Source organism: Neofelis nebulosa, chromosome X (genome assembly GCF_028018385.1).
Source record: "Neofelis nebulosa isolate mNeoNeb1 chromosome X, mNeoNeb1.pri, whole genome shotgun sequence".
NCBI lineage: Eukaryota > Metazoa > Chordata > Mammalia > Carnivora > Felidae > Neofelis > Neofelis nebulosa.
Window position 1 is genome coordinate 60217453 of NC_080800.1, and position 16854 is coordinate 60234306.

The following is a 16854-nucleotide window of genomic DNA, read 5'->3' on the forward strand; positions in this document are numbered from 1 at the left end:
AGAAGAGTTTGTGAGCTAAGGTAGTTTGACAGGCACAACAATAGGACTGAGAACAAAATACTGTGAGAACCACATACTGTTTAGCATGGAGAAGAATCACAAGACAGTGGTCTTTGGTCTTCAGGCCTTTGAAGGGATGTCACAGGGTGAAGAGAGTAGATGGGTCAAAGGGGGCTCAGGTGGCACAGCTGAAGCCTGGGGATAAAGAAGGATTTTCAAACAGATTCTCCATGGGCTTTCTTGAAAAGGAGTGAGGGGTCTGGGTGTCTTTGGACAGGTTGCCTTTCTATTTTTAATGTTTATTTGGGGGGATGGAGGGGCAGAGAGAGGGAGAGAGAGAATCCCAAGCAGTCCCCAAGCCATCAGCATGAGCCCAATGTGAGGGTCTCAAACTCACAAACCTGAGTTGAAATCAAGAGTCGGATGCTTAACCAACTGAGCTACCCAGGCAAGGTTGCCTTTCTCACAGTCATCAGGCCAGCCCTTGGGAAGACAAGGGCAAGTGAGAACTGGCTTTCCTCTTCTGCAGCAGCGGGGCGGGGCGGGGGCGGGGCCGGGGGGGAGGGGGGAAGCTCCGCCCTCCCCCCCCCCCCCATGCAGGCCAGGCCCCACCCTGCAGTGGACTCTCTTCCCCCCACCTCTACAGCTACCTCCCTGGCACCCTGACTCTCTCCCTCCCACTGGGCTCCCTGCTTCCACTCTTGCCCCCCTCCAGCCAATGTCCACTCTGCAATCAGAGCACAACTTTACAGAACAGACCCGGCTGCTCAAAATCCTCCCATGGCTGCCCACTGTCCATTGGTGAAAGTCAAGATAGATGTATTTCTCTTCTTTTTTGCTTCCTTGCTACTCTCTAAAAACAGAGCAGAGATAAGATCGTTTCTCACTCCCCAACACAGATCTGACATCTCATAAATTTATACCCTAGACAACTGAAAAAGGCTATATTTAACCTTCTGCCTTGTAGCTTTTAATGGAGGGACTTGCTTCAGGCACTGCCTTCTAACACCGCAGGAGACCAGAACCTTTTCTTTGTTCTCTGCAGGCCAAAGACAGCCTCTGCCTTCAGCTGGGTGATGCAGGCTGCTTGGCCAGCCACCCGCCCCAGAACACCCACCACACCCCCTCTCCAGGTGAAGGAGGTTCCCATCCCAACCCCTGGAGGGTGCCCCCTCAGCTTTCATATCTGCAAATATTTGAAAGACTCCTTATGAACCCCATAGCTGGAGAAGTGGAACAGCCGGTGAGCACAAGAATATGACAGAGGACAAGGCCAAGAGGTGTGAGCAGGGCTAGGGGAGAGAGCCAGGAGAGAAGCAAATGTACTTTCAGGGCTCTAGTTGTGGCTGTAGGAGAGGGAGAGGAAGGTATGCTAAGTAATGTGTCAGTCCCTGTAAGCAAAGCTTTGCACGTCTTGCCTCATGTGATCCTCACACCAAACCTAGGAGGTAAGTACTATTATTGCCCACATCATACTTCACTGAGGAGACTGGGGGTCAGATCAGTTCAGTGACTCACCCAACATCATACACAACTTGAAAGCAACAGAACTGGAGCTCCGGGGGGCGGCGGCGGGGGGGGGGGGGGGGCGCCTGTGTGGCTCAGTCGGTTAAGCGTCCAACTTGGGCTCAGGTCATGATCTCACAGTTCGTGGGTTTGAGCCCCATATTGGACTCTGTGCTGACAGTGCAAAGCCTGCTTCAGAGTCCCTCTCTCCCTCGCTCTCTGCCCCACCCCACTCATACTTGCTCGCGCTCTCGCTCTCTCAAAGTAAATAAATAAACTTAAAAAAAAAGAAAGAAAGAAAGCGACAGAACCAAGATTGAGTCCAGGCCTGTCAAACTCCAAAGCCCAGTTGCTTTACACAGTCCCAAGATCTCCCTGGGTGAGTTGGCCCTGCCTTTTGGAGCAATTCTAATGTGCTAATCTACATGACTTCCTTGACTGTCTTTTACAAATGCTTGAGACCCCTGCAGGCTCTTTCCATATTGCCCACCACCCAGGCCCCCAGGCCCACCTCAAGCTCTGCCCTTAGCTGTGGAGCCCAGCCCCACGGATGATGTTTTTCGATGGTTCCCCTGAGCTCTGTCCTGTGGGCCAACTTCTTCCCACCTCTGCTTCCATACACTGTTCTCTTCTGCCTTGCAGATAGCAGCTACTGGACAGTCACCTTAAACAATGAGCCATACTATCCTTTTCACTGTGTCTTCACCTGGACACCAGGCTCCTGCCACTCTCTCAGCCTCACCCTCACCGCTTTGTCCTCCACAGTGTGGGGAATGAGAGTCACCACAGGCACTGGTTTGGAAACCTTCACTGGGCCAAAAAAGGGGCAGCTACAGCAAAATGACTGCCCCAGAGCTAATGGACAAAGCAATAGAATGGTAATAACAACCACATTTGTAGGGCACTTTATTGTTTACCAACTGGCTCCACAGTCAGCAGAGTAGTAGGGAAGGGAACTCCAAGGTGATCTTAATGGAACACAGTACAGCTTTATGAAACATTGAATTACATGGGGAGAAAATGAGTCTTTCTCCCTTCTCTTTATGGCTTTCTGATTACATCAAAGAGAAGGTCTCAGTGTGGTGCTATTCTTCAGCCTCTGTAATGCTTGCTAATCTTCTTTTGGAACAGAGCTAGAGTGGGCCTCAGGCTCAAAGACACTGAGAAACAATGATATCTACATAAGATTTAATTACTCTGTTGTGTTTCCATTGTGTTTATTTTTACAGCTACTTTCTCTTTGTGGCAAGTGAAACTCCTTTTGTTTTGGTTTTCGGTTGCCAAATAAAATTTCTTTTAATATAAACTTATCTAAGCAAAAAACGTTATTTCGAGAAGAAAGATTAAATGAATAGGAAATAGAACCAGTGGTGCCCAGATATGGCAAAGCTCACCCAAGTGGTACCTAAATGGCTGAAGCCTGGGCAACATTGGAATTGTCGGCATTGAGTTGACACGGGAATGCCATGGCATTTGATCAGGACTAAGTTCCTTGGCATGGCCTATAAGGATAGTCTACTCCTACTAGTGCCCTAGACTTCATTGTCCTTTACTCTCCTCCCTCCCCCACACTATACTCTTCCATGCGTGCTAGCCTTTGAGCATGCTGTGCCCTCTGCAATGTCTCTCGCACATGTCTTGTATACCCATATCACACAAATTTATTCTTCAAGACTCAGTTTAAATGGTACCTCCTCAGGGCACCTGGGTGGCTTAGCTGGTTGAGCATCTGACTCTTGATTTCAGCTGGGGTCATGATCTCACAGGTCATGAGATTAAGCCCCGCATCAGGCTCTGGGCTGACAGTGCACAGCCAGCTTGGGATTCTCTCTCCCTCTCTCTACCCACCCCCAAAACCCCCACTTGCATGTGCACACTCTCTCTCTCAAAAATAAATACACTTAAAAAAAATTAAATGGTACCTCCTTTAGGAACCTGTCCTTCAGCTAAGCACTAGGTTCATTTATTTCTCTATTATAATGTCTCTCCCATGGCTATAATTATTTGCTTATAGGCCAATATCTTCTACCATATTGATTCCAAATGCATTTTATAAGAAAAACTTACAGAAAGAGAAAGAGAAAGGGTAGGAGAGGGAATAAAAATGTAACTCTGAGCGAGGCCCATGCACAGTGATTGGGCCCTGGGGACTGTCACAGCTCCTGGAATCACTTGGAATTGAGGGTTTCCAGATGCCAAATCAGAGCTTACACAGGCCACAAAGCCTATCTGGGGACTGCTGCTGGGGGGGCTGTTGCAGGTCACATGTATTGGGGTGCCTTTGGAATCAACACCTAGGATCTAAAGGAAGGAGGTAGTACTGATTCAAGGGGGAAGTTGGCTGTGACACTGTCTTAATGAAAACCTCAGCTGACCCTACAAGAAATTCTGGAACTGGGTTGGCCCTTCAGAGTTGTTCTGAGTCAGGGTGAGGGGACCAGGTATAAATACCATGGCACATGCACCAGTCATTAGACACAGGCTGCCTCCAGGGAGGGAGCGTGGCCTTGAGCAAAGCAACCCCTTCCTCTCGGGAAGTGGCTGGGCAAGGCCCAAAAAGGACTGTCAGCCAGCAGCACTTGGTCCTGGGGGTACCTGGAGGGGCATCACCGTGTCTACCACAGGAGCATTGTCAGCATCCCTGCCCTGAGGCTTCAGTGCTGGGGAGGCATGGAGAAGAGAACAGTGACTTGGAGGGCAGAATGTGGCTGTCAAGAGTTAGTGACTGGAAGAGCCTGGTAAACATTTGTCAAAAGAATAAATGGCTGAGTAGGATGTTCTAGGCACTGTGTTTAGAGGTGAGGAGGACACAGAGATGAACAAGCCACAGGGAACTTCTGGTATAATTGGCATAACAGATACGTAAAGGCACTATTCCAAAACAAGGTGGTAAGTGCTACAATGTGTACTAAACCACTTTGTTCTTGCTTCTCTTGGAGGCCTTACCATAGGAACCTTCTTGCAACCCTCTAAGGCCAGAATTACTGTCCTCACTCTGTACATGTGAAAACTGAGATCCAGGGATTTTTCTTTAGAGGTCATTGCCGGTCCGAGCCCCCAAGCCAGGCTGGTGCCCTGAACAGTCAGGCTTCATAGCTCATGCCCTCTCCCCTACACTGCCCAGCCCTCTCAAAGCCATGTGCAGCCTTTTGCACTTTGCAAAGTGCTTACCACATCTGTTTCATCTTGTCATAGCCCTGTGAGGGAGTACAATTAGGGTGTCAGAAGAAAATAGCTTTTAACCTTTATTTTCTTAACCCACCTGGTATGCTTTCAGAAATAGATATATTCTGATCATATTTATAACAGTGACATTCTTTTTTATCCTGGCTTTCTTTTTTCCTACACATTCTCAACCACCTGTGAAAATCTCTCATTACACTCATCTGTTCTTCCATATCTTGCCTCAAAAGTGAGAAAATTGTGATCAAAATCCAGTTCCTTCTGAGCTGTGAGAGGGGAAATGTTTTTTTTCCTCTTTTCATTTCAGCCTCACTCAAAAAGGCAAAACTTTATTGATTCGAAACATTAAAATGTATGAAGCCAAGAATATCTCTGATTTTATGTGTGATTAATAATCCAGGAGAGATTGGGGAGGCGGGGTTATATAGGCTGAACAACAGGCCACTTAGAGACAATTAAAAATCTCCTTTGAGGAGCTGGGTTTTGAGTGGGGCAGCTGCTTCTTGCCCCATCCTGTACCCTCTCCCCACTTTTGTGCCCACCTTCCTCCTCAAACTCCAGGCCCAGTCTCTTCCTTCTCTTTATTCCCGCCTAAAAGATTTCCAGTCAAATGTCAGTGTTGGCATGTTTTGAGGCTGTACAAAAAGAATTCTAGCAAATCTCCCAATGAGTTCCATTGCGGTCTGTCTAGTCCCAGAGGTCACCCAGAGCAAAGCTTTTCTCTAGAGTTTCCCTGGCAGAAACTATCACACTGTAGAAAACCAACAATTGCTCTGTGTTCCAGAGGAGAAAAGTCTCCATATGTTCCCTGCTAGAATAAAGATGTACACACCCTCTGTCCATGCTTGGCATGACTTCATTTGCCAACACTAACACAGGACTATAATTCAAATTTCCTCTCTCTTTATAACTACCAAAATACCATGCTGCCCTCATGGATTAAACAAGGGAATCCTCATTTCTACTCATTTCCTTGACTCCCCTGTAGAGAGTTTGCAATAAGCAATGGGGGCCAAAGTGGGGTGCAGGGGTCAGCTTTATGCTTTAAAGATTAGCAAGGTAAATAAGTTGCCTTTATTAAGGTGTAATGTTCAAAGAGTTAAAACCATGACTGTAATTGAAATATAGAGTGATCACATATCAAAGATTCATTTAACTCATTGCTGAGGGAGCCAGCATTGTGGTAAAGCAGATTTTTAAAAAGATAACAAGAGTTTGGCAGTTTCTCAAGAGGTTAAACATAGAATTGTCACATGACCCAGCAATTCCACTTCTAGGTGTAGATCCAAAAGAATTGAAAACAAGGACCCAAACAGATACTTGTACATGAATGTTCATAGCAGCATTGTTCACGATAGCCAAAAGACCAAAACAACCCAAATGTCCATCCATGGATGAATGAATAAACAAAATGTGGTATATCCATATAATAGAACATTATTCAGCCATGAAAAGGAGTGAAGTTCTAATCCATGCAACACTATGGATAAACCTTGAAGACATTATGCTAAGTGAAATAAACCAGACACAAAAGAACAAATACTGCATGATTCCACTACTATGAAATATCTAGAATAGGCAAATTCTACAGAAAGTAGGAAGTTACCGAGAGCTAGGAGGACAGGAGGAAGGGAAAATCAGTGCTTCATGTTTCTATTTGGGGTAATGACAAATTTTGGAAATGGATACAGTGTGGATATAGTTAATACCACTGAATTGTACACTTAAAATGGCTAAAATGGTGAGTTTTATGTTATGTCTATCTTACCACAATAAAAAATAGTTTGAAAAAAGACATGAGAGACCAAAAGAGGTGAGAGACTTTGAAAGAATGATGGAATAAGATCAAAAAGTTAGATACAAAACTGGGTATGTCTAGAGGATAATAAAACTGTAACCTTTAGTGCTATCTTTCCTACTGGACAGAAATAACTTTCATTTCTACCAGACAAGAATCATTCACAACTTGCCAATGTTCTACAAGTTAACTTTTAATTTTACAGAGTGAACCTTAATCAATAATGAATAGTTGGGGCATCTGGGTGGCTCAGTCAGTTGAGCATCCAACTCTTGATTGAGTCCCGCATTGGGCTCTGCGCTGACAGTTTGGAGCCTGCTTGAAATTCTCTCTCCCTCTCTCTCTGTCCCCCCACCCCGCTTATGTTCTCTCTCTCTCTCTGTCTCCATCTCTGTCTCTGTCTGTCTGTCTCTCTCTCTGTCAATAAATAAATAAATAAATAAACTTTTTAAAAAAGAGTGAATAGTCAAGCAACCTCACTGACGATACTCTCATATGTTCTTGAAAGAGTGTTCAGCAATCTATTTTGCCTTGCTGTCAAGTTTTAGATCATTTTTTAACACCTCAAATAATACATGACAAACCACACTCCCATGTGAGTCTCCATGAAAGAACCTTAACTTTAACTTCAAAGCCTGACTCTCATGTGGCATTTACATCTTGGTGGCATCTTCTGTGTGGCAGCAAGCAAGTGTAGACCTGGGTCACTTGTCAGTCCCACATTAGTCCGTAATTGCACATCACCACCAGACCAATCCTTCAAAGCACTACTTTCATTGTGTTCCTCCCACACACAGAATTGAAATGACTCCTGATCTAGCCCACACTTCTCAGACTGGCTCACAGAAGCCTCTGGAATCTAGCCTGGATAGATATTTGCAAAGGAGACTTCTCATCACACTCAGCCCCACCAGGTTGTTCTGTCCCAACTCCTTGCTGTGACTCAGACCTTTGTTCAAGCACATACTCCATCTTTTTGTACTTGGCCCATCTCTTATTCTATTGGGCCTATGGCAGTTTCCCAAATTTCAATCATCCATGTACCACTGTCACAAATGCTGTTTACTGTCTGTACTATTTCCTATTTTAAAAAAATCTACTCTTTTTTTTAATTTAATTTTTTATTTTTTATTTTTTATTTTTTTTTAATATATGAAATTTATTGTCAAATTGGTTTCCATACAACACCCAGTGTTCATCCCAAAAGGTGCCCTCCTTAATACCCATCACCCACCCTCCCCTCCCTCCCACCCCCCATCAACCCTCAGTTTGTTCTCAGTTTTTAACAGTCTCTTATGCTTTGGCTCTCTCCCACTCTAACCTCTTTTTTTTTTTTTCTTCCCCTCCCCCATGGGTTTCTGTTAAGTTTTTCAGGATCCACATAAGAGTGAAACCATATGGTATCTGTCTTTCTCTGTATGGCTTATTTCACTTAGCATCACACTCTCCAGTTCCATCCACGTTGCTACAAAAGGCCATATTTCATTCTTTCTCATTGCCACGTAGTATTCCATTGTGTATATAAACCACAATTTCTTTGTCCATTCATCAGTTGATGGACATTTAGGCTCTTTCCATAATTTGGCTATTGTTCAGAGTGCTGCTATAAACACTGGGGTACAAGTGCCCCTATGCATCAGTACTCCTGTATCCCTTGGGTAAATTCCTAGCAGTGCTATTGCTGGGTCATAGGGTAGGTCTATTTTTAATTTTCTGAGGAACCTCCACACTGCTTTCCAGAGCGGCTGCACCAATTTGCATTCCCACCAACAGTGCAAGAGGGTTCCCGTTTCTCCACATCCTCGCCAGCATCTATAGTCTCCTGATTTGTTCATTTTGGCCACTCTGACTGGCGTGAGGTGATATCTGAGTGTGGTTTTGATTTGTATTTCCCTGATGACGAGCGACGTTGAACATCTTTTCATGTGCCTGTTGGCCATCCGGATGTCTTCTTTAGAGAAGTGTCTTCATGTTTTCTGAAAAATCTACTCTTTCAAAAAAGGTTTTACTTGCCCAAAGCTGCAGGTTTGATGTGCTGTTTATTTTTTTTTAATTTTTTAAATGTTTTTATTTATTTTTGAGACACAGAGAGACAGAGCATGAGCAGGGGAGGGGCAGAGAGAGAGGGAGACACAGAATCTGAAGCAGGCTCCAGGCTCTGAGCTGTCAGCACAGAGCCTGATGTGGGGCTTGAACTCACAGACTGTGAGATCATGACCTGAGCTGAAGTCAGACACTCAACTGAGTGTCCACCCAGGTGCCTCCTTTTTTAATTTTTTTTTTAATGTTTATTCATTTTTGAGAGAGAGAGACAGAGCATGAGTGGAGTTGATGCAGAGAGTGAGGGAGACACAGAATCCAAAGCAGGCTCCAGGTTCTGAGTTGTCAGCACAGAGCCTGACACAGGGCTCGAACTCATGGACCAAACCGCAAGATCATAACCTGAGCCAAAGTCAGACATCCAACCGACTTAGCCACCCAGGTGCCCCTGATTTATTTAAAGAAAAACTGTTGGGGCGCCTGGGTGGCGCAGTCGGTTAAGCGTCCGACTTCAGCCAGGTCACGATCTCGCGGTCCGTGAGTTCGAGCCCCGCGTCAGGCTCTGGGCTGATGGCTCGGAGCCTGGAGCCTGTTTCCGATTCTGTGTCTCCCTCTCTCTCTGCCCCTCCCCCGTTCATGCTCTGTCTCTCTCTGTCCCAAAAATAAATAAAAAACGTTGAAAAAAAAAATTTAAAAAAAAAAAAAAAAAGAAAAACTGTTATTGGGCTCCTAAGTGGCTCAGTTGGTTAAGCATCGGACTCTGTTTTTAAGTTCATTTATTTATTTTGAAAGAGAGAGATCTTGAGCAGGGGAGGGGCAGAGAGAGAGGGGGCAGAGAGAATCCCAAGCAGGCTTCACAGCCTGACACGGGGCTCGACCTCACAAACCATGAGACCATGACCTAAGCTAAAACCAAAGTTGGACGCTCAATCAACTGAGCCAGGCATCCCTAAGCATCTGACTTTTGATCTCAGCTCAGGTCTCAATCTCCAGGTCATGAGTTCAGGCCCCATGTTGTGCTCTGTGCTGGGCATGAAGCCTACTTTTAAAAAAAATTAAAGAAAAAAAGTTTATCTGTGTATCACCTGAAATCACAATTATTTCCTGCTTGATTTTGTCCTAATTATTTGGTATGTTTGGCCTTACTTGAAGACTGTAAGCTCCTTGAAGACAGGTACCATGGCTTTGGCATCTCTGGCATGTACCACTGACCTAAGCAGTTGACATGTCCCCACCACGTACCCTTTGCTTGATTCAGTGTCCCATCTTCTTTGGTAAGCTTCTCATCAAAACACTGATGGCTTTCCTTTTGTCCCTTTAGTGTGCACAGAAACATTGAAAATGTACTCCCAGTCCTCCAGGGACTTATACTCTGGTTGGGGGAACAAAAGCAGGTATTCTTGGTGAGGCAGGCAAACCTAACTCCCTTTAGGCCACTTTCTACGTATGTTACCTTGAACAAGAAGCCTCCCTACCCCTTAGTTTCCTAACCAATGAAATGACAATAATAATGATAGTACCTGCTTTGCCTACCTCATAAAACAGAGAGGAGGCTCCATTGAAATGATAGTTGTGGGGGCGCCTGGGTGGCTCAGTCGGTTAAGCGACCGACTTCGGCTCAGGTCATGATCTCGTGGTCAGTGAGTTCAAGCCCCGCGTCGGGCTCTGTGCTGACAGCTCAGAGCCTGGAGCCTGTTTCAGATTCTGTATCTCCCTCTCTCTGACCCTCCCCTGTTCATGCTCTGTCTCTCTCTGTCTCAAAAATAAATAAACGTTAAAAAAAATTAAAAAAAAAGAAACGATAGTTGTGTGTTTTCTAAACAAGAAAATGATATCCACATTTTAGCCAAATGATTCCATGAATATTAAATAATACAAGATGGCCAAATAAAGAGTGTCACAAGGCAGTTTCCCAAGCTCCAAATTAGTCCCTGTGGCACTCACTAACGGGTGGCAGGATTCCAGAAAGCTTGCTTGAGATGGGTCATGAAGCATAAGTGGAAGTTCTGTAAAGGCTGGGAGTGAGAAGGGATGGCCTATCTAGATGTGGAGCATGAGGGAAGCCAACTGAATAAGGGAAGAAAGATGGGTACCTTCTTGGAGCTGGTGAGGAGGCTAACTGAGCTGCACAGAGGGAAGTGTGAAATGGCAGTGGGGAAATGCAAGGCACACCCAGAAAGTGGAGGCCGCCAGTGTTTGGCTCAGGCTGGCTGAGAGAAGTCACTGGCTCTTGAATGGAAGAGCATGTGAGGAAACCAAGCTTTAGAGGGCAGATTCCTCTAAGATCGCACTTCTTGTCTTCCTCATAATTTATTTATCATTTATATGTTTGTCTTGCAAAATAAAATACAGACTCATTATACCAAAAAAAAAATCAAAAGTAAGCCAACAAGTATTTAGAGTCAAAAATGAAAGTCCACCTCTAACTCGCCCCTCCCCATTCCCAGCCAATTCCGGTGTCCTTCAAGGACTTCACCTGTTATCAGCATGTTGTGACTCATTCCAAATCTTTTTCTATTAATACGCCTACTTTGTGTGTGTGTGTCTGTGTGTGTATATATACATATCTTTTTACATAAATGAGATTCTATTATACATTTTGTACAGAGCTTTGATGGTTTTTCTTTTTAACTTAATCTGCCCATGGACATCTTTCTATGGCAGGATATCTCCTTTTGAAAGGCTGTATAGCATTCCTTAGTAAGAATATACCATGATTTAGTTAATCAATCCCCTATTGATGAGGACTTCTGCAATTAATTTTGCTTTTTCTTGTTTACTTTTATGTCTTTAAAGTAATAAATGCATGTAGCAAGGGATATGAAACAGTATAAGAGAGTGTTTAGTGAAAAAAGTAATTCTCCTGCCTGTCCCTAACTCCCCACCCCACTTTAACAGCTCCCCCATCTCAAGAGGCATCCACAGTTACCAGTTTCCTGTGTGTCTTTCCAGAAATTATCTGTGCGTATGCAAGTGTGTGTGTGTGTGTGTGTGTGTGTGTGTGTGTGAAAGTATGTGCATGTATGTGGAGACGGAGGGAGAGGCAGAGAAAGAGAGAACATTTCATATAAGCACATATAGTATCTACATGATTCTTCCTTTTTATGTTTATTCATTTATTTTTGAGAGAGAGAGAGGGAGGACAAGTGGGGGAGGGCCAGAGACAGAGGGAGAGAGAGAGAGACTCCCAAGCGGGCTCCATGCCATCAGCACAGAGCCTGATGCGGGACTCAATCCCACTAACCGTGAGATCATGATCTGAGCCAAAATCGAGTCGACACTTGACTGAGACACCCAGGTGCCCCTCTACATGATTCTTCTTAATGGCTGCAGAGTATTGTGTGTGGCCAAGATGCAATATATCTAACCTACCTTCTATTGAAAGGGGTTATTGCCTGTAGGTACTCATTACATGTAGTAATACAGTGCATATCTTTGTTCATGTATCTTCTTGTGCACTCTATCTCTAGTGTGAATTCTTAGAAGTGGCACTGATGGGTAAAAAGGAATGTGCATTTAAACTTTTGACAGATAAAGCCAAATTGCCCTCCAAGGAAGTTGTTCCACTTGACCCTCCTACTAACCATGTATGAGAGTGCCTGCCGCTCCATACGCTCTCTCCTTATCGTGGTATGTAATAAAGTCTTTCATCCGACTGGGGAACAAGATGGAAACTTGAGGTGGTTGTGTGGGAATGTAGTTAAGGAAGGCAGAGATTGCCCAGTTGTTCCCCACAAGTATGGTTGAGACTCTCATAACAGCCCGATAGTGGATGTAACTTCACAAACATTGTGTCCCCAAGACCTTAGGTATCTAGTGGCACCCAGGAATTACTCATGATCCACAAACCCACAGAGTGCAGGTCCTCAACTGTCAAGGAGTTTCTTTTGTTTCTTGCCATCCTCTTCCAGCTTCACACAGAACCTCTTCTGGACCTCCTTATGTGCATCACCATCCAGGACTGGGAAGCCTGGATGGTATTTTGCTGGAGACTGGGCCTCCAATGAAATGTATTTTCACTCATTGTCCCCACATTCACATGCACACACCAAGAGGATCAAATATAGAAATAAAGACCCAGGGTCAGAAGTGCAAGCCCAGGCCTTGTGATGAGCAGCTCCTGTGTGGTCTGGGTTCCAAGAAACTGTAGGTTAGTTGGCCTTTTTCCAGTTGCAAGAACAAGGAGGTGGTTAAGTTTCCTTGGGTGGCAGGGCATGAGAGTAAGGATTCATAAGTAAGTGAAAGACAGGAAATCATCTCTGGAAGCCACTAACTTTCACAACTGATGCCTCAGGAGTGCTGGACAAGACAAGCAAAGTGTCTGCCAATTCTTTTTTTTAAGGTTTATTTATTTTTGATAGAGAAAGAGGGAGGGAGGGAGTGCATGCATGTGTGGTAGCAGGGGAGGGGTAGAGAAAGGGAGACAGAGGATCCAAAGCCATCCAAAGCGGGCTCTGTGCTGACAGCAGAGAGCCCGATGTGGGGGTTGAACTCACAAGCTGTGAGATCATGACCTGAGCCAAGGCCAGATGCTTAACCGACTGAACCAACCAGGCACCCCATGTCTGCCACTTCTACCACTCAACTTCTCTCTGTCACAACCTCCCCTGATGTCCCTATGGCCTTCCTTGGCCCACTCACCATGGCTTCTGCCTACTGCTATCTCCGTACATATCATCTGGCTTCTGGGCCACAGCACTGCATGTGCTCCTCCATATGTAATATGTCACATCACGTTCCCCAGGAAAGGACTCTCATTGGGTCAGTTGGTTACTCTGAAGTCTGGAACATCCCTGTAAGTCTGGGCCCTCACTACAGAACATTCATAGGCCACTAGGCATTCTCAGACCCAGCCGAAGATGGCTACCATTGACTCAGGCACAGGCCACCTAGTCCATTCAGTTGTGATCAAAAGCACAGTGCCTGGCACAGAATAGTCACTCAACATAAGATTTATTGAATGAGTAAGTAGTAATCCAGAATCAAGGAGTCACTTTTGTTCACTTTGCTCGCAAGGGGGCTGTGGGTAAGGCAGACACACAGAGCCCTGTAGGAGTCCTTTCTAATATATTAGGCTAAAACCAATTTTAGCAAATTAATTACCTGGGTTTATGATATACTTCTGTCTCTAAATGTAGAGGGGCAACATGTTATATGGAGAAGAGTGCAGGCTTTATCAACAGACAGACCTAAGTTCAAATGCTGATGGTCACTAACTATGCAGCTTTGGACAGGTTTCTTGTCCTCTCCATGTCCTTACCAGTAAAACAGGTTTTTTAATATCTACCTTGTGGTATTGTTGGGAAAACTAGTGTAGACAGAGAATGGAAAGTGCCCACTACAGTGCCTAGTTACATAAAAGTGTTCAAGAGGTAGTAACTCTTGTGATTATTAAAGTCATTTTTTCTTTAAGTTAAACCTTCTGGCTTTATCCACTAAGCTCCCAGTAAATGAGAGCATGCTTGCATTTCTAGAGATGAATCTGAATTTCTCAAGTCAAATGCCACCACTCACCTCAAACACTTCCTGCTATTGATGTTCATTACCAAAGGGGAAAAAGCCTTTTCTTTCTTTTCTTTCTGCTGATCATTTAGCTTTGAGACAAGGCAAGCCATCTCATTGGTTTGCCAACATTCCTTTCAAATACTTACAAATTCTGTCTCTCTCTGATAGTTACCCAAACTGAGTTCTAATTTCTTCCCTGGACTATTTCCCTATTTTTATTGGAATCAATTGCTAGAAAAAGCACCTTCCCTGCAGATGTGGGACTCTGGCCAGGACCCCACGTGGCAGTAGTGAGGGTATCTCTGTCTAACACACAGGAGGTTACAAGTCACCTCCCAGGGAAGGGTCTGCTTAACACTGCTTCCTTCCAGAGTCTATGGTATTCTCTAGGGTGAGTGTTCCACAGGTTATTCATCTCTCTGTTGATAGGTGTTGAGATTTAGTTGTCACAATTTGTTCCTTCACTCAACAAATAAGTGTCCACTACCAGCCAGGCCTGAGGCCAGGCCTAGGGATACAGAGGTGAGCAAAAAAGACAAGGTTTCCAGCTTTACCCTATTACTAACAGTGTAGCAATGAGTATTCTTGTTTCATATGTCTGTGTGTACGTGTATAACTATTCCCCTAGTAAAGCTTTATGAAAGTGCAGTCACTGAGCAAATGGTGTATGAACAGTTACTTTGGATAAATACCAGAATACGGCCCTTGAAAAGGCTTAAAAATTTACACTTCCACCTTTTATCTCGACGACTATATTCCTAGGTACATATCCTAGAGAAACTCTCATACAGGTGAACAATGGCACGTATATCATGAATGTTCAGAGCACTAAAGGTGAGAAACAGCAGGAGAATAAATAAACAAAATTATTGTACATCCGAACAATGGAATACTATGTAGCATGAAAATGCCTGAACCAGAGCTACCTGTATCTATGTGAATATTTCTCAGAAACCCAATGGTGAGCAAAGAAAGCATACCACAGAAGGATATGTACAGTTCTATAGAATTTATACAAAGTTTAAGAATATGCAAAATAGTTCTATATATTGTATATTTTTATGAGCATATACATAGTGCATTTAAAACATGCATGGGAGGGTTGCCTGGATGGCTCAGTCAGTTGAGCATCTGACTTTGGCTCAGGTCATGATCTCTCAGTTTGTGAGTTCAAGCCCTGCGTCGGGCTCTATGCTGACAGCTCAGAGCCTGGAGCCTGCTTCGGATTCTGTGTCTCCCTCTCTCTTTGCCCCTCTCTAGCTCATGCTCTATCTCTCTGTCTCTCAAAAATAAATAAACATTACAAAATTTAAAAAAACATGCATGAGAATCATAGATACCTGATTCAGGAGGATGGCTATCTCTTTGGGGAAAGAGAATGTGGCTGAGGAGTACACAAGGGGCCTCAACTGAACCTGTAATATTTTATTTCTTTAAGAAAAACATTCTGGGGCAAGTGTAGGGAAATGTTTTCATGCCTAATACTTTTCTGTATGCTTGAAATAGTCCTCCATCAAAAAAAAGAAGAAAAGAAAAGCAGTGCAGAGGTTCCTGCTGCTCTTTTTTTGCAGATGAGGAAACTGAGGCTCAAATGGGTTTGCAGCCCAGCACCTCTTGGAGCCCACCCTTTTGTCCAGGGGCACCCAGTACATTGGAGAGACCTATCACCTCTGTGGGAAGAGACCTTGCATCCTGATTCACTGAGAAGCCCCTTCTTTCCCAGATTCCAGTACAAATCCTTGGATTTATGATCCTTGGCTTCCAGGCCCAAGAAGATGACCACTTAATTTTTGCTACTGTCACCCTAATGCTAGTGCCTGCCTGGCTGTCTGGAGATTCTGGGTATACTTGAACCAAGTTTGATGAGTGCATGGGGCAAATGTCAGCTCTAGTTCTGATTTGGCAACAGCCTTTATCATGAACCCACCATTGCAACACAAAGCAGCAGCATTACAAAGCTTTTTCTGGAACCACGATGTCTCTGGCCAGCATTGCCTTGATTAAGTGACACAATGGGACCATCAGGCCTTATCAGCAGCTCTTGGTCTAAAACAGAAACTAGGAGGGGTAGGAAGGGCTGTCCTCAGTGCTTGGGCCTGTTGCCCTGGCCCCTGTTGCCATGGTCCCCAAGCACTTTTGCTTATTATTATTTCTTTCAATCATTTATGGCAGCCATTAGTAAGCAGGATGGAGGAACTCTTTGAGGCAGACCAGGAAGAAAGTGGTTAACAGAAAAGATAAGAGAGACTAGGGAAGTCATTAAAGAAACAAGAAGTGTGGGTGGAAAGGATTTGGTGCCCTTTCTACCAAACAGGAGGCCCAGAAAACAGGTTTGTTTGTTTTTTTTTAAAGAATCTTCTTGAGATGTCATAGACTGAGGGGGCAGGGTCAGAATTAGCTAAGAAGTACCATTATGTAGCTGCCATATGTTACAAGTACAGTAACTCTGTCCTGGATTTTCCAGAAAAGTCCTAGTTTCAAGTATTTGGTTGTGTTTGTTAGACTAAGATTCCTGCTTTGAGATTCAGAAAATAAGGTCACTGTGGTTATAGTAGGTAGCTCTAGAAATCATCCAGGAAAGGGTGCCTTAGAATTCACTCTGCCCTCACTAGTTGGCAGGGAACCCCCACAGGGCCTGCCCCCCAGGTCCCAAAGGCTTAAGCAAACTGGTCCCTTAATTAAACAGCCAAGAAACATCCAAGTGCCTCTGGATTCTGTGCCCCTCAACACCCCTGTAGCTCTCCAGGGATGGTGTATCAAAATATCCATAGGTTTTGACCCTCACTGACCGGAGTTTCAACATGCTGTGCATTATTAACTCT

At 44.5% G+C, this 16854-nt stretch overlaps 1 protein-coding gene across 4 annotated transcripts in view; it reads left to right on the top strand.

Annotated features, from left to right (window-relative positions):
• The window catches only part of NHSL2 (NHS like 2), a 130598-nt gene that overhangs the window by 60397 nt on the left and 53347 nt on the right, over positions 1 to 16854 (top strand). The gene's annotated exons all lie outside the window — the stretch shown is intronic.